The sequence below is a fragment of the Poromitra crassiceps genome (genome assembly GCF_964638095.1).
Source record: "Poromitra crassiceps genome assembly, chromosome: 3".
Lineage (NCBI taxonomy): Eukaryota > Metazoa > Chordata > Actinopteri > Beryciformes > Melamphaidae > Poromitra > Poromitra crassiceps.
In genome coordinates, this window is record NC_139625.1 from 15,440,429 (window position 1) to 15,465,123 (window position 24,695).

General features: G+C 45.8%; 3 pseudogenes across 3 annotated transcripts; 2 read left to right on the forward strand and 1 right to left on the reverse strand.

Moving 5' to 3' along the window:
- Positions 1-6,275: 6,275 nt before the first annotated feature.
- Positions 6,276-6,968, forward strand: LOC310772996 (uridine-cytidine kinase 1 pseudogene; annotated as a pseudogene). Its single transcript has one exon. The product of its transcript is annotated as a uridine-cytidine kinase 1 pseudogene (transcript).
- Positions 6,969-11,416: 4,448 nt separating this feature from the next.
- LOC310773806 (NPC intracellular cholesterol transporter 2 pseudogene) lies at positions 11,417-11,866 on the reverse strand (annotated as a pseudogene). Its single transcript has one exon. The product of its transcript is annotated as an NPC intracellular cholesterol transporter 2 pseudogene (transcript).
- Positions 11,867-13,736: 1,870 nt separating this feature from the next.
- Positions 13,737-14,630, forward strand: LOC310772997 (uridine-cytidine kinase 1 pseudogene; annotated as a pseudogene). The gene has a single exon. The product of its transcript is annotated as a uridine-cytidine kinase 1 pseudogene (transcript).
- The last annotated feature ends 10,065 nt before the right edge of the window (positions 14,631-24,695 follow it).

Here is a 24,695-nt window from a genome sequence, read left to right on the forward strand (position 1 = left end):
GAGAGAGAGACAGAGAGAGAGAGAGAGAGAGAGAAAGGGAGGGAGGGAGGGAGGGAGGGAGATGTTCTATCAATCTTGAAAAAGTAATGATCTTTCACACACAAAAATCCCCTTCTCGGGAACATAAGTAGCCTACCAAATACCAATTTAAACTGGGTGGACCAACTTTCAATCATGTAACCAGCAATTTATCTGGGCATGGCAATCACTTTATCTGGGAGATTTAGCAACATGAAACTTGGCAGACGAGACACACAGTCATACAATAAGAAAATCACTGTATAGATTGAATCCTATCAAAAAAAATCGGGTTTAAAATGTTCCATTCAGTTATTAAACCAATAGCACCATATTATGGTGGTGAAATCTGTGGCCTTCATTGCAAAAATGAAGCCTGGGAAACCCAGAGAGAGAGAGAGAGAGAGAGAGAGAGAGAGAGAGAGCGAGAGAGAGAGAGAGAGAGAGAGAGAGAGAGAGAGAGAGAGAGAGAGACCTCTTGGGTTACCTGACCAAAAAACACTGACTTAAACCTAACCACACAACCACCTTTGCAATTAGAGGGGGGGAGGGGGAGGGGGAGGGGGAAACTAAATCAAACTTATAAAGAAAATAACCTTAAAACAAATTACAATTTGGCCCAGTATCTTATCAGAATCAAACGGCCCAGACAGAGGAAGCTGACGATACACTCAGTATGACTCAGTGACCACCAGACGGGCACAGGAGAACCTGGCTGCCAAGAGAAGTGTGTGTGTGTGTGTGTGTGTGTGTGTGTGTGCGTGCGTGCGTGCGTGCGTGCGTGCGTGCGTGCGTGCGTGCGTGCGTGCGTGCGTGCGTGTATGTGTGTGTACGACTCAGGAGAAATAGGAAGTGAAGAACATTCCTTTCCTGTGCCAAGTATGAACACATCAGGAACTACTTTTCAAAAATCTCTGAAAGAAGAGAACTGTCAAAACTCAGTATCAACAAGAAATGTGTCTCCTGCTTGGAGAAAATGTTGAAACAATAGAAGTGTGTGCTCGGTATGTGATGTCGTGCCATAATAAGAAACACATCAGCCCTGTAAACTCTGCTCTAACTTTGCTTTTCTGTAATCAATCATCGGTGTTATTGTTGTCACTGTCCAGAAAGATTCTCTATAGGATGAATGCATATATTTAGAGAGAGATATAGAGAGAGAGACCAACTATCAAACAGAGAGACAGGCAGGGACGGCTCAATGGGCTAGCAGGGCTAACTAAGTCCTCCTATATCTTTTACAATAAAGATGAGATTTTTTTATCATTATTATTTTTAGTTTTATTTATTTGTCATTATTAAAAACAACAACCTGAGAACACATTGTTTTATATTTTGGTGGAACCTATAGAGCAGCAACAGCACCACCTAGTCACAAGAAAACACCACAGGATAGATCTAAATGCGCTTATTCTTTACAACCCAAACACAGCATCAGCTACCAATCATCTTTGAGTGACAGGTGTTGTCACGCCCCCTTGACATTCAGCCCTGATTCAGCCCACAGGCCCTGACAGGCACTGGCTTTGGACCAATGACAGCGGCTGTGAGGCTCTGGCCACTTGTGTGAAAATGGGGAGGAGGAAGTGAGTGTTGTTTCGAGATTAGCTCGTGCAAAAATGCAATTTCCTCCACTCAAAACGGAGACCACCATTGAACTCAGCGTGACTTGTACCTTCTAGATCCATATAGTCTTTAATCTCAGTGGTGTTTTCAGAGATTGTTAAAAAATAATGTCTACAATGAACTGTCAATGAGCACCACTGGAACCCATGGAAAGAGACGTGGCAAGTGACGAGCACCACACTAGTGCCGAGGGGGCTGCAAGTAGCCATAAGCCCCCTTTAGCTTTCCTGTCTAACTACATATTGCCTGTCTCTCAGTCTCTTCTTTTTTCTTTATTTTGTTTTATTTTTTCCCCCTGATTTTTTATCCCATTTTTATCCCCCATTAGTGCTAATTTCTCTTTTTATTCCCATTCTTACTTTTTTTTCTGCTAATGTCTCTCAGTCTCTTCTATAATGACTGTATTTCTGATGTGCTTACCAACTTGCTTTATTCTGGATATGTTGTGATAAAAACAGTTGCAGTATTTTTTTTTTGTACAGTAGTGCATCCAGCTTGGACCCCAGGTTGAACCCCAACCTAAAGTTTTTTGGGGGTTGTAGAGCACTTGTTGTTGCTGTAACTTGGTATCTCGCTGCTGCTGCTGCAGTGTGAACTATCATGGGTATAATGTGCATTTGTTAGCCCACCCAGCCAATATCACCACCAGCCGCCACTGGAGACAGGTAGACTGTGGCTCAGGAGGTAGACTGTGGCTCAGGAGGTAGACTGTGGCTCAGGAGGTAGACTGTGGCTCAGGAGGTAGTCTGTGGCTCAGGAGGTAGACTGTGGCTCAGGAGGCAGACTGTGGCTCAGGAGGCAGACTGTGGCTCAGGAGGTAGACTGTGGCTCAGGAGGTAGACTGTGGCTCAGGAGGTAGACTGTGGCTCAGGAGGTAGACTGTGGCTCAGGAGGTAGACTGTGGCTCAGGAGGTAGACTGTGGCTCAGGAGGTAGACTGTGGCTCAGGAGGTAGACTGTGGCTCAGGAGACAGACTGTGGCTCAGGAGGTAGACTGTGGCTCAGGAGGTAGAGCGGGTCATGCATGTGGAAGTGTCCTTGGGCAAGATACTGAACCCCAAATTGCTCCTGATGCCTGTGCCAGCACCCTGCGTGGAAGCTTGATGGCGGCTGCCAGGAGGCGGGAGCTTAAAATGGCTATATCTCAATTACTATTCAACCATCTTGAGAATGACCCATTTCCGGAAGGTAGATTTGCCTAGATTCTTAGTATGTTATTTAAAATGCCCAATAGTACCAGAATCCATTGAAAACCCTTCTCTATCAATTTGTTCAGAGTTAGGTGCTCTCTTTCTTTAATATATTGCCTGGCCTAATGGGTTAGTTTTCTGTAAAATTGCACATTTAAACGTAACATTTCAGAAAACTTGTAATACAAAAACATATTGTCCGTTTCATGATGATATCTATTCAATTTGACCCTATTCACCTGAATTTGGGGCCCTGGGACGCCATCTTGGATTTGTCCACAAATAATTAACTGATGGTAATTTCACTCATTCCGTTGTATGCCTTGACCCTTAAAACCTAGAGGTAGACATGAAAACCACCTTTCTAGGTTGAATAGTAATTGAGATATAGCCACTTTAAGCTCGGCGGCCATATTAGATTTGACGCCATGACTATCCCGAGTGTCGCCTGCTCGGGCGCTCTCGCTAAATCAATAGAGCATGCCCTGGTCTACATCTGAGCCAAATTGGGTGCTTTTGCGCAAACTGACCTTAATATCTCCCTAATCGCCCTGGACTATACCAGGAACCTTCTTAGAACTATAGGAGCAGTGGTTTGATTATTTGGAGTCAGAAGTGACGCAGGACAGGCAGTCTGTCAATCATGCCGCTGTATTGATGAAGACTTGAAACTAGTGATTGAGACCATAAACTCATAAGGAGAGTGTTTACTGAGGCCATTAATCAAGTGAGAAGTAGCGCCATCTTCCCATTCACTTCCATGTAATCTGACCTCTTTTTGCACCCAGTGGAGTCGCCCCACTCGAGGATCTTTGTCGCTACTGCATAGAGACGATATTGCTCTATGGGAGCGAGACATGGACCCTCTCCATCAAACTGCGCGAGTCACCCTGATTTGCCTGCTAGCCGAGTCATTCTGTGGGAACCAACTCATGGAAGGATGAACCCTGGGAGACCACTAAAGACCATGGTGAACAACACCCTAAAAGAGGACTGCGGAGCTGCAACAACTGGGGAGCTGCGGGCCCTGATGGAAGCACGAGACGTGTGGAAGGTCCGACATCGTGCCCGACGGCGGCCATCCTGGCCTGAGTCGACGCAGTGAGTCAGTGAGTGAGTGAGTGGAGTCAACCCCCTGCAGGCCATTTGAAAAAACGCACGTTTAAGTAACTTCTGCATTGGCTGCACAAACGGACACTATAGTACGAACCCTAACACACAGGTCTTTGCAGTCCATTTACCATTTTAGACTATTAGAGAGGACACCCAGACAGAGCCGGAAAGAGAGGGAACACGGATGGACAGGTGAAGACAACAACCCTATAAGGATCCGTCATTATTTGGGGAGACGCCTCCATATCATATCAGCCAGCTGAGATTGAAAATGACTAATATATTGTGAGGGGAGAGACAGAGAGGGAGAGGAAGACAGAGAGAGATGGATGAGATATGGAGGATGGATCCCATGCAGACTGACACTCAATCTCTCTGAATAGTAATCGAATAACGTCTCCTGAGCTTCCTTATGGCTAATCAATTGTGCCGCGCGGCGCAGAAACAAATCACCATATCGCCCAGTCAATAGCCGTCAGTCACAGAAATACTTTGCCTCAACTGTCACTGCTTATCAAGCCCCCTCGGCCCAGTCTGGCCTCACAGTATCGGGGGAGGGGGGGGGGGTATGCTTGGTATGCACTGTCCTCGCTCCCTGACTGCTGGTCATTTAGATAGCGATAAGATACAGAGATAGTGGTGCGATATCAAACGCAACCCCAAAACCTTAGGGGAAGCCAAGCTCGACCACCGCAAAGATGGATGATAGCTGATTGGGAAAGCACAACAAACAAGTTTATCAGGAAGTGGGGGGGGGGGGGATAGATTTTCTCACACCTTATTGACACACACACACACACACACACACACACACACACACACATACACATGTTATGTAAACAGGGATGACCTATAACCGTTGTGTCCAACTGGGTGAGCTTGTGACAGTACAGTACATCATGATCTTCATTGGAAACCCAATAATCAGTGGGTTTATGTACACAAACCAGGCAGATGGAGTAGATATCATTGTTTAAGGACATTCAACTGACAACGCAATATAAATAATGGTTAGCCGTTCTTCTCACCTCAGCGTGGACTGCAGCTGGTGTCTCCTCAGGCTTCATGAAGGCTGCACTGGAATATGAGAAGCTTCAGATATACCGTAAATCCAAGGAGCTCAGGACTGTTTGACTGAAAGGCCCCCAACCCCTCCAAGTCTGTTTCTCCTGTATAGACGGTTTTCACAGAGTTGTCAGTCCTGACTAGCAGTCCTGTCCTATTGTATTATAGCAAACACTGCAACAGGAAATGAGCTGGGGTTCAATTTAGAATGTTTATGTTGTCAAGTTAAAAGCGTCTATAGCAGTTGGTGTTCTATTTCAAAGTTCTAAAAACGGCGTAGTCGCACGTCATCTGATCTCTTACATTGATAAGAATCGAAGGCTTGTTCCACTGCAACATCATGGCAGCTGCAGCGCCCATGTCAAAAAAGCGTGAGAGCTTCGTCTCTTCCCTTCAATACTCTTTGTCTGCGCTGTGCGCTATACAGCCGGGAACCGGCGCAAAGTTAGTGCAAGCTGCATTATTGCTTGCAGCTCAACAACCGGCTAACGGATTTCAAAGCTGATGGGGCTTATTGGAAAGAGTGTGACTCGAAAAGCAAAACTTTTGGTGACTCAGTGGCGTTTTGACCTCGACAAAGTGGTTACAGCAGCAGCAGTGAGCTCGGCTAACGTAGCTAACAGCCAGCTAACAGCTCATTTATTTTTTTTACTTGAGCACAAAATCCGGTTACTATTTTGTGCGTGTCCGTGTCTGTGAGTGTGTCATCATCACTGATGGCATCATCACTGATGACATCACAATTGCTCAAGTGACATCAATGTTATCACTGATGATGTCATCACTGATGATATCACTTTTATATGGAATTGGTGAGGTCACCAGTGATGTGACTCAAGCACTCTATGATGATGTCATCAGTGATGTCACTCGAGCAATTGTGATATCATCAGTGACGTCATCGGTGATGATGTCACCTCAGCAATTAAAATATTTTTCTTGGACTAATAATGATAGAGATAAATCCAGGAGGCGGTAATAACACATAAAGGATGCCAACTGCCATAAAACACCACAGAAGATTAATATAATAGGGCAGGAGGTATAGCATAGACACGCAAGAATGCAGTGGACTCCACTAGTGTCCACTGCAGTCTTGTGTCCAGATGGCTGCTGTGATGTCACTCGAGCATCAATGATGACGTCATCAGTGATGTCACTCGGGCATTGTGATGTCATTAGTGATTATGTCACCAGTGATGTCACTCGAGCAATTACAATCTTACTGCTATAATAGGGCAGGAGCTATACCTGCTGGCCTCTGATGGCTGCTCTCGGACCCCTGGCCGATGCACCACATCCTTGTCCATTCCTGATCGGGGTCAGCGGAGGAACTGCCAGCGGCAAGTCCACAGTATGTGCCAAGATCATGGAGCTCCTGGGCCAGCACAAGGTGGACCATCGCCAGAGGAAGGTGGCTATCATAAACCAGGACAGCTTCTACAGAGTCCTGACCCCAGACGAGAAGGCAAAGGCATTGAAGGGCCAGTACAACTTTGACCATCCAGATGCATTTGACAATGTGTTAATGTACCAAACCATGAAGGACATTGTGGAGGGGAAGTTGGTTGAGGTGCCAACATACGACTTTGTCACTCATTCCAGACTGGAGGGCAAAATCACCATTTATCCAGCAGATGTGGTTCTCTTGGAGGGGATCCTTGTCTTCTACACCCAGGAGGTGCGTGACATGTTTCACATGAAGCTCTTTGTGGACACAGACTCTGATATTAGACTAGCTCGCAGAATCTTGCGAGACATGAAGAGAGGGAGAGGCCTCGAGCAGATTATCTCTCAATACATCACGTTTGTCAAGCAGGGCTTTGAGGAGTTCTGCTTGCCTACTAAGAAGTATGCAGATGTCATCATCCCAAGAGGAGTTGACAATATGGTGGCCATGAAGCTCATTGTGCAGCACATCCAAGACATTCTGTACAATGACATCTGTAATGATTGATGACATCATTGATGTCACAATGTCAATGACATCATCAGTGTCGGTCATAATCACTGATGATATCAGTTAAGGCTGTTTTATGGTTTGTATGGAACATACCCCATTCAAGACAACTCGAAAAAACAAGCTCCGACCTGTAAAAAATGAATTGGAATGGCTGTCGGAAATTCGGGTATCATTTCAAAATTTGTCCGAGTTGATGTCATCAAAGTGTTTGTTGACCTAATTTGAGGTGTAATTATGCAATATGCGTTCATATTGTTTATATTTCACTCTGATTATAGCAATATGTTGAATTCAACAGCTATTTTACCAATGAAATTAGCTAGCTGTGTATATTTTTGTAACTCAGTTAAAAACAGCGTGAACGCAATATGCCGGAGGCCGGAAAATCCGAGTTGAAAGTTCCGAGTTCGAGTTGTCTTGAATGCAGTATAGCAGAGTATATATAACAAAAATGCTGTAAAAAGACATAGTATGTCAGTCACACTGTTGACAACCATAAAACAGCCTTTATGTATACTAGAAATCTTGCGCGCCTATAGGGTGGAGACTCTGGAGATGATGCGCCATGGGTGCAGTTATGGAAATCGGCCGCTCCCCTGGCCTCGCCCGCAGCTCGGGACTTGATCGACCTCACCTGCTCAACTGGCATGTGTTGCGCACAATTGCTCAGCTGCGTATTTAGTTGCTCGAGTGACATCACTGATGACATCACAAATGCCCAAGTGACACCACAACTTTCTCCCTCCCCCCCTCCGATTGTGAGCATGCGCAGTGTGTGTCCAATATGAGTGAATTTGTGAACCGTTTCTCAAAGGTAGTCTCTAATGAGGAGTGAGAAATAAATATGTAACATACTACAGCAGTTCACCAACACAACAGTGAACATCCGGAACGGAAGAACAGAATCCAGGGAATGCAAGCTCAAATGTCAACAGTCATTTAAAGCAGTTCGGTGTCTGTTAAAGCAGCTCGGTGTAGGCAATGTCTGTTAAAGCAGCTCGGTGTAGGTAGGCAATGTCTGTTAAAGCAGCTCGGCGTAGACAATGTCTGTTAAAGCAGCTTGGTGTAGACAATGTCTGTTAAAGCAGCTCGGTGTAGGTAGGCAATGTCTGTTAAAGCAGTTCGGTGTAGGCAATGTCTGTTAAAGCAGCTCGGTGTAGACAAAGTCTGTTAAAGCAGCTCAGTGTAGGCAATGTCTGTTAAAGCAGTTCGGTGTAGACAATGTCTGTTAAAGCAGTTCGGTGTCTATGTTGTATGTCAGACCATCCTTGTTGTCCCCCACAAACACCTTCACACTGGACGCTCGTTTCCTTCTTGGCCGTGGGTACCAACTCTGTCGTTCTCTTGTCCTTGTCCTGCACGAAACGGGGTTAGGTACTGATCAGTACCTCCCTCGGGGAGGCCGGAAGGTGTCAAAGAGTGTAGAAATTCAGGAGGAATGGAGTCTTTCAGGTTGTCCTCCAGGATCATATCTGCAGAGGTACTCTTTCAACACCCCAGTGAAGATGTTGATGCATTGATCATTGACCTCTGCGACGTCTTTGTTCAGTGGCGTGTAGACAGTCCGAGCCATCAGGTTTGCTGGAGAGTCGCAGGCAGAGGCCAGGTTTGGGAAGATGTATTGGATCAGCTGAGGCAAAGACATGACCAGGTGTGCAGCAGGAATCTTGATTTTGTTTCAACCCCACATCTTCGTGTGTCTTCTCCTGGTCTCCACCGATCCTCAACAGATAGTTGGAGAATTCCACCTCATTTGGGCCGGTCCTCATGTTTTGGTCCAACTTGTACGTCTCCATGATCTGGCCGAGTGGTGAGGATGCAGGCGCAGACAATTTGTGCACGACCGCCACTCTTCACCACAGGAGGAGTCTGGCGGGGGTCACCACCACCCAGGCATACAACCTTCCCTCCCCAGGGCTCTGCACAGCTCATCAGATCCATCAGAGTCCTCCTCTCCACTGTTTCCACTATGTGGCTATGCACAGAGAAGATCTCATCCCAGATGATCCGCTTGGCAGACTGGATTATGTTATACATCTTTATTAGAATTAACTACCGCATTCAAATTCACTCACAAAATCCAATTCCTTGTGTTCTGGTAGTAACATTCTGCAAGAAGTGTTGTTACAAAAGTTTTAATAAAGAAAAATGTACAGTACGTCTTAAATACCTTTTCTGACTACACAGCAGCAAGTAAGACAAGACGGAAAAGTGCATTGCAGTGGAATGTAGTTCACAAGTCAGGGTCTTTCACACAATCATCCTCTTGTTTTTACGTCCACAACTCTTCATTATCCTCATTTTACATCCACAACTCTTCTAAATCATTGGCTTTTGTGAGGAAAAAAGTAAGCCCTTGATTTTATTTATTTGTATGTATTCACTCAGATGCAGAATTCTAGGTGGTTGCACGGCAAATGAAAGTCTTGTCAACAAGTGGAAAAAGCAACACCTTAAAACCAAATTTGATGAATTAATGAAATATGGGATCTTAAATATGGGAGTCATTCTGATGTGGCGGATGCTACTTGTTGCCTGACAGCGTCACCTACAGTAGGTTTGTGTTAGAGCCTAGGAACTCCTTTGAAACAACCAAAACAATATATGTTTTACTCAGGTTCGTACCAGGAGAGCAGTGTGAACAGTAGCACAAGGACAGAGACTGAAGCACATTGGCCCAAAGATTATACAATTTATTTTTTCTGTAGCAGCAAGGATGGTATATCCACACAATAAAATAGAGACACTGCATGAAATAGGTCACGCCCATCACGGGGGAAATCGCTCCGTTCACTCCCATAGACCAGCGTCATTCATTTTCCTTGAATTAAACATAGCTAAAAGCTGTTGTGTGATGGGCTGCGCAGACAACAAATGTAAAGAAGAATCACCAGTTAAAAGTTTTTTTGTACTCCTGAGCAAAACAAGGAAGCCATTGAGAATTGGCGAGAAGAAAAATGTGGATCTAGCTGTCGAAGTAAGTTGGAGTGTTCATCTTCCGTATAGCCTATACGATCTTTTGGTGCAACACGCAACCAACCATGCACGCGACATAGGAGAACGCCAGGATTGGAGGGGGGGTTTCTGTTTTCCCCCGTTTTGGGCATGGTTTCTGAATGATGACGCGCTCCGCAGTGTCTCTATACTGGGGAGTTAAAAGCTAGACGATTAGCAGTATGAAATAAAGTGCAGAATCGGAAAGGTATAAAAGCCCAATAAAAGCACTGGGAACTGAGGCTAAAAATGCAAAAATAAAATCCTAAATTAAAATACAGTTTGTGGGCTCTGTGCCCAGATACCCCAAGTCCCATATTTGGTATTGTGCAGCAAACGGCGCTTCTTTCGGGTCAAGTGAATGCTGCCCAGCTGTATGGACTTCGGAACAGAACCCTCGCACTCTCGACCCGCTAAGGGTCTTACGGGCCGGCGAGCGGTGGACCCACTTACTGGACGCCGGGAGCCGGTGGAGAGGTAATGGCCGGCTCGACCACAGTACAGGCAGCTCCGGGTGTTTAAACGGCGCTGCCTCTCCTCTGGGGTGATGTGAACCCTGCCGGCTTGATCACAGTACAGACGGCTGCTGGTGTTCAAACGTGACTGCCTCTGCTTCACCTCCGCAGCTAGCTTCACATTGTGCTCCATCAGATCCTGCTGTGGCTGTATCTGCGACTTCGGCTAAGGTTGAGTGATCTTCATTCTTGACCTTAGCAGCAGCACAGCCACTGCCACCGCCGACGTGTCCCCCACTTGTTTCTATGCGGGATATGAACAGAGTCCCACAGCGCAGCGTGTATACAGTAGGTAGGCGATCCTCTCCGACGCACGGCCCTCTGGCTCCGACACAGCTCCGGTCATCTCCGGTCAGCGCCGTCCGCTCGCTCATGGGATGATGTATCGCCTGGGCCAAAGCTTCAGCCTCGCCCAGCAGCGGTATCAGGCCCGTAGATACATTATAGTGTCGGTTCACTGCTCCTTCTCGGCCGGTGTCCCGTGTCTCAGGTCAAAGTCAGTGTGGCTCAGCGTCTGACAGCGGCGGTGTGGCGTGCTCGGTCTGCTGCTTCTTCTTCTTCTTCTTCTTCACCCTGATGAACCAAAAGACGTTCCCCAGTCCCGCTTGCCCATTGGCTCCCCAGCATTCCACTCCCACTGCTCCAGGCGTCCGCAATCACAGGTAATCAGTCCATCATCACTAGTAGGCGGAAACTCCAAAATATGCACACACTGCAAAACTCGTCGAGTCGAATAATGCAAAATAAATAATTAAAATTAATAATAAATGCGAACATCTAATAAAGAATATAGCACATAAACTTCATCATCACGCAAATCAAATGAGTATTCTGCCTTGTGTGACATTAACATTCCCAATATTCGTTAGACCTCTTCTCAAATTGTAATCCCTTTAAAAAAAAAAACATTGTGTAGGAGGTAGCGTTGAGAATTTAGCTCACAATCTGAACCGGGAACTTAATGCAGAACAGGTCTTTGCTGGTGTCGTCTCTCAGTTCCCACTCTACAACCAGCTTTATAGCAGGATACTCAGTCTTCACAGGCAGTTGATTCACGTAGTGGTAGCTCTTCTGCTTCTGGATGGGACACTCGATTCCAGACTTGCAGCCGTCTTCGACGGGGATGGGGAAGGGAATGGGGACTCCAGCGATGACTCCGTGCACCACGGCTTTGCTCGTCTTGCTCGCCACAGTGCTCCTGAACGTCACATTGACACTGTAGGAGTGTCCTTTGTGCAGCTGGCACGGTTGATGAGGACACGGGGTAATGTCAACCACTGATACTTTGCCAACAGATGAGCCGCAGTCGATAAATTTCACTGGATGCGCACAGGTGAAAGCCATCAGGGAGCACAAGACGATGAAACGAGTTTGGAAATCCATGTTCATGTTTCTGACCTCTTCGTATGCCAGTCTTACTTATAACCTCAGCCGGGAAGGATTTATTACATCACTAATGACATCACAACTACTTGAGTGACATTGCTTATGACATCACTAATGACATCACAGTTGCCTCGAGTGATCACAGATGACCACAACTCACTTATGGCATCACTAGTGGCTTTACAGTTGCTCGCGTGACATAAATGATGACATCACAACTGAACAATAAGTGCACCGGCTCTCGGATTATACAGGTGCAGCTCAAAAAATTATAATATCGTGAAAAAGTGCAATATTTTTTGTCACTCATTTCAGAAAGTGAAACTCATATATTATACAGATTCATTACACATAGAGTGAATATTTCAAGCTTTTATTTCTTGTAATTTTGGTGGTTATGGCTTACAGATAATGAAAACCCAATATTCAGTGTCTCAGAAAATTAGAATATTACATCAATAAATCAATAAAATCAAAAAATCCCCAAAAAAGTTAATTTCCATGCACTCAATACTTGGTTGGGCTTCCTTTTGCATGAATTACTGCATCAATGCGGCATGGAGGCGATCAGCCTGTGGCACTGCTGAGGTGTAATGGAAGCCCAGGTTGCTTTGATAGCGGCCTTCCGGTCATCTGCATTGTTGGGTCTGGTGTCTTTCATCTTCCTCTTGACAATACCCCATAGATTCTCAATGGGGTTCAGGTCAGGCGAGTTTGCTGGCCAATCAAGCACAGTAATACCATGGTCATTGAACCAGCTTTTGGTACTTTTGGCAGTGTGGGCAGGTGCCAAGTCCTGCTGAAAAATGAAATCAGCATCTCCATAAAGCTTGTCAGCAGAAGGAAGCATGAAGTGCTCTCTAAAATGTCCTGGTAGATGGCTGCGTTGACTGTGGACTTCAGAAAACACAGTGGACCAACACCAGCAGATGACATGGCACCCCAAATCATCACTGACTGTGGAAACCTCACACTGGACTTCAAGCAATGTGGATTGTGTGCCTCTCCATTCTTCCTCCAGACTCTGAGACCTTGATTTCCAAATGAAATGCAAAATTTACTTTCATCTGAAAAGAGGACTTTGGACCACTGAGCAACAGTCCAGTTCTTTTTCTCCTTAGCCCAGGTAAGACGCTTCTGACATTGTCTCTGGTTCAGGAGTGGCTTGACATGAGGAATGCGACATTTGTAGCCCATGTCCTGGATTCGTCTGTGCGTAGTGGCTCTTGATGCGCAGACTCCAGTCTCAGTCCACTCCTTGTGATGCTCCCCCACATTCTTGAATGGCTTTTGCTTGAAGAATCCTCTCAAGGCTGCGGTTATCCCTGTTACTTGTGCACCTTTTCCTACCACACTTTTTCCTTCCACTCAACTTTCTATGAATATGCTTGGATACAGCACTCTGTGAACAACCAGCTTCTTTAGCAATGACCTTTTGTGGCTTACCCTCCTTGTGGAGGGTGCCAATGACTGTCTTCTGGACAACTGTCAAGTCAGCAGTCTTCCCCATGATTGTGTAGCCTACTGAACCAGACTGACCATTTAAAGGCTCAGGAAACCTTTGCAGGTGGTTTGAGTAAATTAGCTGATTACTAGGGTATGAAATGAGTGACAAAAAATATTGCACTAATTTTTTGAGCTGCACCCATAGTATGTAGACAGATTATTTGTGATGTCACCAGTGATGCAACTCAAGCATCGATGATGATGTCATCAGTGATGTCGCTCGAGCATTGTGATGTCATCAGTGATTGTGTCACCAGTGATGTTACTCGAGCAATTACGATCTTACTACTATAATAGGGTGGGAGCTATAGCTACTAGCCCACTGCAGTCGTGTGTCCTGTCCTACATCTATCTGCTTGTGATGGCTGCTCTTGGACCCCTGGCCGAGGCGGAGAAGCCGCGACATCCTTGTCCATTCCTGATCGGGGTTAGCGGAGGAACTGCCAGCGGCAAGTCCACAGTATGTGCCAAGATCATGGAGCTCCTGGGCCAGCACAAGGTGGACCATCGCCAGAGGAAGGTGGCTATCATAAGCCAGGACAGCTTCTACAGAGTCCTGACCCCAGACCAGAAGGCAAAGGCATTGAAGGGCCAGTACAACTTTGACCATCCAGATGCATTTGACAATGTATTAATCTACCAAACCCTGAAGGACATCGTGGGTGGGAAGGTCGTTCAGGTGCCGACATACGACTTTGTCACTCATTCCAAACTGGAGGACAAAATCACCATTTATCCAGCAGATGTGGTTCTCTTGGAGGGGATCCTTGTCTTCTACACCCAGGAGGTGCGTGACATGTTTCACATGAAGCTCTTTGTGGACACAGACTCCGATGTTAGACTATCTCGGAGAGTCTTGCGAGACATGAAGAGAGGGAGAGGCCTCGAGCAGATTCTCTCTCAATACATCACATTTGTCAAGCAGGGCTTTGAGGAGTTCTGCTTGCCTACTAAGAAGTATGCCGATGTCATCATCCCAAGAGGAGTTGACAATATGGTGGCCATGAACCTCATCGTGCAGCACATCCAAGACATTCTGAACGGTGACATCTGTAAGAGGCAGCGCGGGTCCCTCAACAGCAATGCACAGAGTCTCAAACAGGCCATTTCTGAGCATGGCGAACCCTCAGAATGGAGTGCCAAATCCTCCAGGAAAGTCCTGCAGGAACCCAGTAGTGTCTGTGCATGTGAGAGAGAGAATGAGTGGGTGAGCCCCCGGTGTTACAGTGAAACCTGTGACCATGGAAATGTGTGACCGGAAAAGGAAACTGGTAGACATGTACTGCATAGTTCAGTGTAATACCAGCCAGCATCCACCTTCAGAGCCTCCTGCTTAACAGGTGTATGGCAGCAGTACTGCGAAACTAAATGAGTGTAACATAATGTCAAAGAAAAAATCACACCCAGCTGAGCGGTGCAGACATCAGCCTATCAGTGTCATAAATCACTGATCACAGTTGCTTAAGTGACATTACTGATGACATGCAATCACTGATCATGTCGCTCTAGTCTAGTGGCCCCCTTCTCTATGGGTTCTTGTGTTCTTGTGTCCCTGGAAAAGTCATCAGTCTCAGCCCAAGTACTCTTCCAGTACAAAGTTAACAGGAATTCTTAGTTAGGAATTTTAAGCATTGTTTGGCGAAATGTGAACTTTGTTTTGATAAAAACAACTTTGTGAACAAACACAAGAACACAAGAACAAGAGAGAGTGCCGTCTATGACATCATCAGTGGGACGTCATCAGTGGGTATGACATCATCAGTCACCACTGGTCCACTGGATGATTGTGGGACATGACATCATCAGTCGGGGGGCATGCTCAGTTGATGGATTGTGCTTGTTTACTCACCACGGGCCACCACTCGACAATGATGACAATGACGTCATCGCTGGGGCATTACATCAGCGTGCGTGCGTGTGCGTGCTAACGTCAGTTCACTAACACCCGTCCCTGTGTGACTGGCCATTTTAATCGGACTTCGCGCACAGAGTTGGCATGCAGCCCCTCCTCTCTCTCTAGTCCACTTCACTGGCTGATTCAAACTCCGCTCACCTGTATGCTGCTCCACTGTGGTCTGTGCTCTCCATGGTGCTGAACCTGTGTTGAGGCACTTTTTGCCCATTTAGTCGGCCCTAATTACCTAATAAAAAATCTGGCTCTGTTAGGTCACCTGCAGCGGTGCTCTTTACACTTCCTGAAAGATAGCTGTGGCCGAACACAATTCTGCTCTCTCTCTCTCTCTCTCTCTCTCTCTCTCTCTCTCTCTCTCTCTCTCTCACACACACTTTACATTCTTAGTTTCTTCACAAACGTGAATCACTTTTGAAATGTAAATGCGTTTTTTTAAACGTGATTTTTAGAAAACCCTTCAAAATGCATAAAAGTGATTCTTCACGTTCGTGAAGATAATCCTGCTGAACCCAAATTACCACTCCCATAAACTTTTGTTAACCACAGACCTTATTTTACGGATTTAAGTGAAATCCCCATTCTAAAACCCCATTGACTTTCCATTTTAAGATCCAGGAAGTCCGGGACATTTGCCTTCCGACTACAAAAATATGTCATCCCTGCGGTACTCTATTGTATGATTGTTTATGAAACTGCTCTCTCAAATCAAGCCATTTGATTGGCTCACAGCTGTGGTTTATTTAGCGTATACCGCTCAAATATACCACAGTAATACCGTGTTCATTACAACTCGGCCCGCTGGAAAAAATGGGTTCTGACCTCTAAAACGTGAATTGAACGGTCGTCCAGGTCGTAATTACAGATCGGAAATTCGGGTATCATCCAGAGCTCTGCTTTGTCCGAGTTGACGTCATAGCCACATCAAAATGGCGACTGAATTATTATAAACACACGTTTGTTGAAGTTTTGACACCAAATTTGATGTCTTAATTATGTAATGTTAACGTTAATATGTGTTTGTGCCATCTATGTTTCACTCTGATTAGAGCAATATGTGAAATCCACCATTCAGCATGTTCGGTTAGCATTGTTAGCTAGTAGGCTAGGTAGCTACAATGCTAACTGAACACGGGTTGCTATAGCAACCTATAGCCTGTGTTTGGTCCCCCCCCCCCCGAGCGGGAAGTGCAGCATGAACGCAAATATGTTGGGGGCGGAGGTTCCGTGTTGAAACTTACTACGGTCCGAGTTGTCTTGAATGGGGTATTAGAGCCCCATCCCCGAAATACTCCGCCTCTGAGAAAACCACGAGAAAACAAATGGTAGCTAGCTAGCCTCCTAGTCTCGCAAACGGGAGCTCCGCACCACAATACCCAGAGTGCCTTGCGGTAGTGTTTACTGTTGTTCCTGTTTTTCTCCTACTGCATGTGTTTCATCTCTTACTAGTGACGTCATCAGTATACGACTGCTAGCTAGCGGCTAGCTAGCCAATTAGCCTCGCAAACCTGTCTGTGTGTGATCCCTGGCTGTACGACATCAGTCTCATGGAATATGAAGGGTGGCGAAGGCATGACCCATGTGGCCTTCACCATCCTATGTTTACGGCATCGCTACATTAGCTAATGTTAACATTAGTCTGGCATAGCTGGCTTTCACAAGCATACGAACAACCAATAACTTTTAGCTAGAATAAAGTAACGAAGACACACATTTGACTAACTTGCCAGTTAGTCCAAATTACTTGCTCACCTTTTTGTTTGGTCCCTATAACCTAACGTTAACACAAGCATTAGCCATAAGTTGGCTAGCTAAGGTTAGCTGTTTGTTTGTCACCCACAAGCCTGTGTTGCTATTCAGCAACTGCGGCTCTGTGAAGGGAGCCAGGAGGGACTATTTTATTATGGAAGAATAATAAGAATGGAAGAATGGAAGAATAATAGCCATTTAAATTGGAGTTGTCTATTACTTTCATATTGCCATACTTGGTAACCGTTTTATAAAAGCAGGCCGTGATATATGCTCATATATGCTCCTACGGCGTCGGACGAAGCACGACCCTTAGGTGTGGTATAATGAGCATACCACAGCCATGATCTATAGAGACAGTCTGTGTCTTGTCATAGACGTTGTGGTAGCTGGCTGTTTATGTTTTTCTTTACCCCACTCGCACGCCAGCCATATAACCTTTTGTGGGCGTTCCCACACAGACCGACTGTATCTATTGCATGTATGTGTATATGTCATGTATACAGTATACTACCGGTCTATACTATAACATTTGTATGTGTATACTAAATAATAATACTTTTATTATTAATACTATTGTTCTGCTTTGGCAATAACGGTTGATTACCATTCATGCCAATAAAGCTTATTGAATTGAGAGAGAGAGAGAGAGAGAGAGAGAGAGAGAGAGAGAGAGAGAGAGAGAGAGAGAGAAAGAGAGAGAGAGAGTGAATGAAAAGTGATATCGTTTTTTATGTCACAAGTGTAACTCTATCGCCCTTTCCCTTTCTTGGCCTTTCTCTCCGCCCCTCATCCCTGTCTCTTTTGAAGAGGAAACAACAATGGCTCCATTAAGTGTCTGAGAGGGTCTTTGATGTGAATGCTGCTAAATGGCCTTTTCAACAGTCAGTCAGTCAGAGGGAGGGAGGGAGGGAGGAGGGGACTCGAGTGGCTGCAGTGGAGGAAACTCCACCTAAACTCAAAATTAACCTTTTTCTTTTTTTTATCTGTGAAATAAAGTGTAGTGATCATTCTTAGTCGCCTCAGCACCAGATTACAACTAAAGGGCACTCGGAGAAACGTCCGTCCTCTGCCAAGGCCCGCTATTATACTCATTTGTTGCTTGTTCGTGCTATTATTGTGAGTCGGATCCGGATCCGCTCCAAAATTGTATGGCTTCTTCCTTGGCCCATGCCATGATGGGCCATGATGGGCCATGATGGGCCATGCTAAACCCTTCCGTGAAGTTTCATGAAAATCGGGCGAGTAGTTTTTCCGTAATCCTGCTAACAAACAGAGAAACAAACGGCACCAAAATCATAAGCTCCTTGGCGGAGGTACTGTAATAAAGTCCTGTCCCAACCGTTTTCATCAATACCGTAATTACCAATAATGCATTCATGCAGTATGCAACAATAAATCAGATTTGTTTCAGCAGAGCCAGGAAAACACCCAGCAAACGAGAGTCAACATAGCTGCATCATAGTGAAACGATCAGTCCCTAAATCTCTTTCTGATTTCACTTCTGTCTCCAAAACTGTTTCAACGTGATTTTTTTGAACCATTCCTTAATGTCATATTGTGACAATTTCGTACTTGTTTGTGTTGAGCTTGAACGTGGCTTCCTCCAGCAGCACAGTGATGAATGTATAAATGGCTCCGACATAAGGGTTTGCCTATAATAAGGTGATGCTTTATTGATCCCTATAGGAAAACCTCCGCCCCACTAGGAGGTCAAAGTTCAGAGGTCAGCCGCTCACCACACCCCCTGCTGCCCCTTTCAAGCTGTGTTTATGAGGTCTAATAGAAGCCTTTATGGTGGTGAGGTTAATAGTAAGTCACATCAGACTGATCTGAGTCCTTTCAAAGACATGAAACATAAATCAATTACATTTTTGCCGTGAAAGGAACCAGTGATGTCATTCATGCACAAATGACAACAGTGGTCCACAACTTAACTCAAATCAACTCTCAATCACTGTCAAACTAAATGAATGCCTTTCCGATATACGACTGATTTTGTAATGATAACAACGCTGGTTGAAAATAGGCGGAGTGTTCCTTTAATAACTTGACAGGACATTCTAAGATCAAAATGCTTCAAACATTCAAGTTCCCCATTACCTCACTGACCCATTGTACAAATATAATATAGTAACGAGCTATATTTTAATATCTCCCATAAATACCTCTAAGCCTTAGAGGGATTAGTACTGTTGCCTATTTCTAGTCAGGACTAAATCTGGAAATGAACACCTTATTCAAAATCAACGTTTGTTTGTTTATAGCCTTGTATCCACATGAACCACTCATTCAGACTGTTGCGTTGTGGGAAAACCTACCAAAATTATATAATGTCATCCAGTCAGTTTTACACCTGTGCAACAAATACCGTACTAGGGGCGGCAACTCTCACGCTGACCCATCTCACTCACCGTCAGTCTCCTCCATAAACACCATATGAACAAGACCACAACAACAACTTTCACTGAATGGGGATTATATTGAGAAAATGTATTATGGTCAAGTTTGATTCACAATTTAAGGGAAACAATGTATTTGTCACAGGGCAGAGAACTCCCTATTGTTTTGATTTATTTGTTTTGGTTTATTTCTATTAGATGTGTTCTTTATTTAATTATTTTTCATTAGATGTGTCCTTTATTATTAATTTAGATGTGGCATTTATATTGCATATTTGTTTTGCCTTAATATATTGTGTTTTAATTTGCATGTTTCAACTTGGGTTGTATTTGGAGTGTTTTTGGGAGTTTCTGCCTGGACTGTTGATTGCTGAAACTACAGACACCTGGGGCAGGGGAATGGACACGGGGGAGCCAATGGGTGAGCAGAGCGGGGGAGCATTTCCCCTTTATTAGGAGGATGCAACGGACTGGAGGGAAGAGCAAGCCACAGACAGACAGCCAGTAGCCGAGTGAGACAGCCACGTCCCCGCCAGCAGCCGACGGGGCCCAGCCATGTCCCCGCCACAGCGACCCAGGACAGCGACTGAGGAGGAACAAGGAACCGGAACTGACACACTATAACCCAGGCCTGATTGCCGTTACTGGACTAGGCTGGAGCCTGGTCCAGGGCCCTGTGAGTATCTCATTGTTATAGTGGTTGGCTGCCTAGCCGGGAGTTCCTGAAATACCAAGTTACGTTAATTTGCAATCATAGTATCATAGCGCTACTGCTGTGGGACCGCGACAACACGTACTCGCCCGCTTTTCTCTTATAGAGGCCACCTCCGAGGGAGTGGACGGCGGAACCGAGACGTGAGGGAGGCAGAGCGCTGTGTGAAGGATTGCCTGAACGTTGGTGCGGCGCTGTTGGGCGGCTGACTGGACCCCGCCCGGAAGTGAGGGGCACGTCGGCTGAGCTGGGACCATCGAACACACGGGACTCTATCTGGACTTTTTTAGTTGTACATTTTTATCCCATTTTTATTCCCTGTATTTTAGTTGGCTTTTAAAGCCCTTAACCCCATTTTTACCCCTCATTTGAAATGCCCCGGTTTTAACACCTATTTATATTGTAGAAAATAAAAGGCATTTGTTTTGGGTACAGCTGTTTCCGTCTCTGTCCTTGGGTCTAGTTACACTGCTCTCCCTTGTATATAAAGAACCTACCTGGTACATTTGGGTCCACCTTTTATAGAGTTCCTAGGCTCTATCCAAACAAACCTAGGTGGCGTTGTCAGGCACCACCACTAAGTCAAGCCATTACATTTGGCGTTGTCGGCAGGATACGAGTTGGGAGCAGTGTTTTTTACCCAAGGCTTAGAACAATGATGATGCCAGTTTACCCCGGTGCACCTTGGATGCCCAAGTTTAAAGGCCCAGACAGTGATGTTAAATATGGCGAATGGAAAGAACAAATTCAGGGTAAGTTACACCCAGGCTGGAACCCAGAACCTTATGTTGTGCTTTAACAGGTGGGTCGCACTGGTGTTGTGTATAAGGTACAACCAGAGAAAGGTGGTTGCGAAAAGACACTACACAGGAACGCTCTGGAGCTCTGTATTGCCCCTGTAGCTGGAACCTTTCCCCCCCCCCCCCCCCCCCAGCAGACCTTGGGAGTAGACCCAGGGGCAGGGACGGAAACAGAACCCCCATTTTATTTTTTTTGGCCTACCCCTCCACATCCACCCGGTGTGGAGGAACCTAGACGTTCTACTCGAGCCAACAGAGGGCAACCCCCCAACCGGTATAGGCCGGATGACAGTTGAGGTGTCAGGGACTGCCACCCTTTAACTAGGGGGGGATGTCACAGGGCAGAGAACTCCCTATTGTTTTGATTTATTTATTTTGGTTTATTTCTATTAGATGTGTCCTTTATTATTACTTTAGATGTGGCATTTATATTACATATTTTTGCTTTAATTATTTTGCATGTTTCAATTTGGTTTGGTTTGGATTTGGAGTCTATCTGTTTTTGGGAGTTTCTGCCTGGACTTGATTGCTGAAACTACAGACACCTGGGGCAGGGGAATGGACACGGGGGAGCCAATGGGTGAGCAGAGCGGGGGAGCATTTCCCCTTTATTAGGAGGATGCAACGGACTGGAGAGAAGAGGAAGCCACCGACAGACAGCCAGTAGCAGAGTGAGACAGCCACGTCCCCGCCAGCAGCCGACGGGGCCCAGCCATGTCCCCGCCACAGCGACCCAGGACAGCGACCCAGGACCCCGGCTGAGGAGGAACAAGGAACCGGAACTGACACACTATAACCCAGGCCTGATTGCCGTTACTGGACTAGGCTGGAGCCTGGTCCAGGGCACTGTGAGTATCTCACGATTGTTATAGTGGTTGGCTGCCTAGCCGGGAGTTCCTGAAATACCAAGTTACGTTAATTTGCAATCATAGAATCATAGCGCTACTGCTGTGGGACCGCGACAACACGTACTCGCCCGCTTTTCTCTTATAGAGGCCACCTCCGAGGGAGTGGACGGCGGAACCGAGACGTGAGGGAGGCAGAGCGCTGTGTGAAGGATTGCCTGAACGTTGGTGCGGCGCTGTTGGGCGGCTGGCTGGACCCCGCCCGGAAGTGAGGGGCACGTCGGCTGAGCTGGGACCATCGAACACACGGGACTCTATCTGGACTTTTTTAGTTGTACATTTTTATCCCATTTTTATTCCCTGTATTTTAGTTGGCTTTTAAAGCCCTTAACCCCATTTTTACCCCTCATTTGAAATGCCCCGGTTTTAACACCTATTTATATTGTAGAAAATAAAAGGCATTTGTTTTGGGTACAGCTGTTTCCGTCTCTGTCCTTGGGTCTAGTTACACTGCTCTCCCTTGTATATAAAGAACCTACCTGGTACATTTGGGTCCACCTTTTATAGAGTTCCTAGGCTCTATCCAAACAAACCTAGGTGGCGTTGTCAGGCACCACCACTAAGTCAAGCCATTACATATTCAGTGACTCCGCTTCCCCGTGTTACATTATTTTACAATCAGAGACTGGAATTGCTAAGATATCATAGAAGCATGTAGCTATTCTGAATGAATGAGATGTTCCCATGTTGAGGTTTTTATAGATGACTTTCTTTACAAGATGCATATTTTTTATATCCAGTAACCGTCCGTTACTGAAGCCAGTTGTGTTTCAAGCTAAACATTTGAAGGTGCCTCATATTGGAGGTATAATCATAATACACAAATCACAAAGTAAATGCATTGCTCATCCTAAGCCAATCCCATGTCAGCTTTCTTCTGAATGAGTCATTATAATATGTATGGGGCCATGGTGCCAATATACTTATGAATATACATTTAAAAACGTTTACTTTTCAAGAATAATGACAAAAGCAAAAGTTGACTTTACCATTCATGTGATTTTTGACACTGCATTTTAAAAGGGGTCGTGTTAGGGCATCAGCACCAATTGGATAAATATAATATTTTTTTTATAAGGGACTGACATTATGCACTTCTTTGACTTTGTATTAGTATAGTTTACATTTTGTTTACTTTATTTTTCCTTTCACAGGCTGTACTAGACTACCTAATCTCGTTATAAAGTGCTGGACTTGCAGTGGGCCAATAATAACGAATTTTGTTGGCACCACGATCCAAGATAGAATAGATAGATAGACAGTATTAGAAAAGTGTGCTTCTCAGAAAATGGCGCAAACACATCAAGGCAGGTGACTGAAGATGACACCTCATACAGCCTAAAGATGGCGCTTGCCAAAGCAATCGCTCATGTCAAGGAAAAAAACCTCTGTGTTTAAGTCATTAAAAGGGAACTAGTGCAGTGCCCGTTCACCTCCCTCCCCTTCCCCCCATTCACACATCATGCTCTCCCATGTGCCTGAATGTACGAAATGTCCATCGGGTTCATAGCAGCACGGTTCTCAAGCTACATGAAAGCAGTGTTCTCATTGGTCGAATTGTATGAAATTCGACGCTGCACTTTCTTGAGTCCCCAGCAGCGCACCCGCCAAGTTCTAAGTCGATCGGGCAAAGGGTTCTCGAGATAAAAAAAATGTGAGTTGTCAGTAGCTGGACTATGCGGCACTGCACTCTGTCGGGTTCCCAGCAGCGCACCCCCAAGTTAGAAGTCGATTGGATGAACGGTTCTCGTGATAAACCGTCCGTAGCTATAGCTATGTAGCTAGCTACCTGTAAAACGGTAATTTCTCCAGTTAATCTCCTGATTTCATCAAATCAAATGTGTGTTTCTCAGTAGGTAGCACAGATGACAATAGGTTTACTAGGTTAACAGGTTTAGTTTTAAAGCAAGAGGGAAGTTTCTTGTAGCTTTTTAACAGCCCAATGTTGGTAGAGTGTAGGTATAGGAGGGAGGGTGTGAGACAGAGAGGGAGGGAGACAGAGAGGGAGGGAGAGACAGAGAGAGAGAGAGGGAGAGTGAGGGTGGAGAGAGAGACAGAGTGAGAGAGGGGGAGAGAGACAGAGAGGGAGGGAGGAAGAGAGAGACAGAGTGAGAGAGGGCGAGAGAGTGAGAGAGATAGGGGGGAGAGAGACAGAGGGAAAGGGAGAGACAGAGAGAGAGTGAGGGTAGAGAGAGAGACAGAGAGAGAGGGGGGAGAGAGACAGAGGGAAAGGGAGGGAGAAAGAGAGAGGGGGAGGGAGAGAGATGGGTAGAGAGAGACAGGGAGAGGGAGAAAGAGAGAGAGAGAGAGAGTGAGAGAGGGAGAGACAGAGAGAGAGTGAGGGTAGAGAGAGAGAGAGGGAGAGACAGAGAGAGAGTGAGGGTAGAGAGAGAGACAGAGAGAGAGGGAGAGACAGAGAGAGAGTGAGGGTAGAGAGAGAGACAGAGAGAGAGGGGGGAGAGAGACAGAGGGAAAGGGAGGGAGAAAGAGAGAGGGGGAGGGGGAGGGAGAGAGATGGGTAGAGAGAGACAGGGAGAGGGAGAAAGAGGGAGAGAGAGAGAGAGAGAGAGGGGAGATGGGGGCTCGATGAAAACTGTCATGTCTCCACCGTAATAGGGGAAAGGGAGGCTTTGCTGATTGGAGTTGCCATGGCAATGGTTGGCACCTGTGTGTGTGTGTGTGTGTGTGTGTGTGTGTGTGTGTGTGTGTGTGTGTGTGTGTGTGCCTGTGCCTGTGCATGGTTGTGTCATGTGTTTGTGAGCGTGTGTGTGCCTGTGTGCCTGTGCATGGTGTGTCGTGTGTGTGTGTGTGTGTGTGTGTGAGCGTGTGGTTCTTCTGAGTCT